Consider the following 1,540-nt stretch of genomic DNA (forward strand, 5'->3'; position numbering starts at 1 on the left):
CAGCTACTCGGAGCAGAGACTCGGCGGCTGGGGGAGGGCGGACGATGCAAGCGAGAAGAGAGGTAGGTGCAGGGGTGGGGGGGACGGGGAGGACGGGCTGCAAACTTATTACAAGTGATTTCGGCGACATCGCCGAGATCACTCGTAAACGTACACGGCTTCCCCACACTTACCGCCCAGCGCCCGGAACTGTATGTTGCCGGCGTCGGGGGATTCCACACGGGTGCCGCCTCCCTGGGCCCTGCCGCCCCGAGGCCGGGCCTCGGTGGCCTTGTGGGGAATCTGGGCCTGGCGGTGCCGCTTTACTAGGAGTGTAACATTCACAAAGAATTAAGTGAAGCGTCTTCCGGCACAAAGTTTCCTGTAAAACACACGGAGTCGTATCATATCCACATTATTTTATTCGGCTCACATTGCTCTGAGCTCTGAAGGTATAACAGTAACATTCGGGGGAAATGGTAGACGAGACTAATGAATGAACTTTTCTTCTTCCAGGTGAATCTTCAGCAACGGAAACCTCACGGCCATATTGAATTTCATATTCACATTGGACCTATTCACATCGACGGCACTGTACGCTGGTGAATGGACCGTCCGCCCCAGCGCTATCGGCTCCGGGACAATGATAACCGTCAATCAATAGAGATCCTCGGCCACCATCACCTTATCCTATGAGAACGTGTCAATTCCCGACGCGGATACGCGCTCAGAGCTCATGTCCTCACTGTCACACCCCGGACAATCATTAACGCTGACATTTCATCTGCTTCTATTTTGCCTTCCCTGGTTCTTATTTCATCAGTAACAAGCTTATTTTTAAACAACACCTTTCCATTTCCATTAAATACCTTATATTAGACCAGATGATGTCATTACTGTAGCTCTGTGCTTCTCAATGCAATGCAGGCAGATAATGGCTGGTGGTAGAGGCTGGGCATATCCAATCAGCAGGCCAGGGACAGTCAGGCTGGAGAGGACTCGGTTAGATTATGCCGGACGTCCTCCAGCCAGGTAATAAGGTGGGTTCTATCTGACTTGCCGCAGCTTCTTATGCACAGTGTGCAGTGACATCAGAGGAAGAGGGGAGGAGACGGTACCACTGTGCAAGACTGAAGGGAAGGCCGGAGGTCAGATAGAAGACTGAAGGGAAGGATGGAGGTCAGATAGAAGACTGAAGGGAAGGCCGGAGGTCAGATAGAAGACTGAAGGGAAGGATGGAGGTCAGATAGAAGACTGAAGGGAAGGCCGGAGGTCAGATAGAAGACTGAAGGGAAGGATGGAGGTCAGATAGAAGACTGAAGGGAAGGCCGGAGGTCAGATAGAAGACTGAAGGGAAGGATGGAGGTCAGATAGAAGACTGAAGGGAAGGCCGGAGGTCAGATAGAAGACTGAAGGGAAGGATGGAGGTCAGATAGAAGACTGAAGGGAAGGCCGGAGGTCAGATAGAAGACTGAAGGGAAGGATGGAGGTCAGATAGAAGACTGAAGGGAAGGCCGGAGGTCAGATAGAAGACTGAAGGGAAGGACGGAGGTCAGATAGA

This window comes from Nanorana parkeri, unplaced genomic scaffold (assembly GCF_000935625.1).
Source record: "Nanorana parkeri isolate BGI_ZX_2015 unplaced genomic scaffold, ASM93562v1 scaffold802, whole genome shotgun sequence".
Taxonomy (NCBI): Eukaryota; Metazoa; Chordata; class Amphibia; order Anura; family Dicroglossidae; genus Nanorana; species Nanorana parkeri.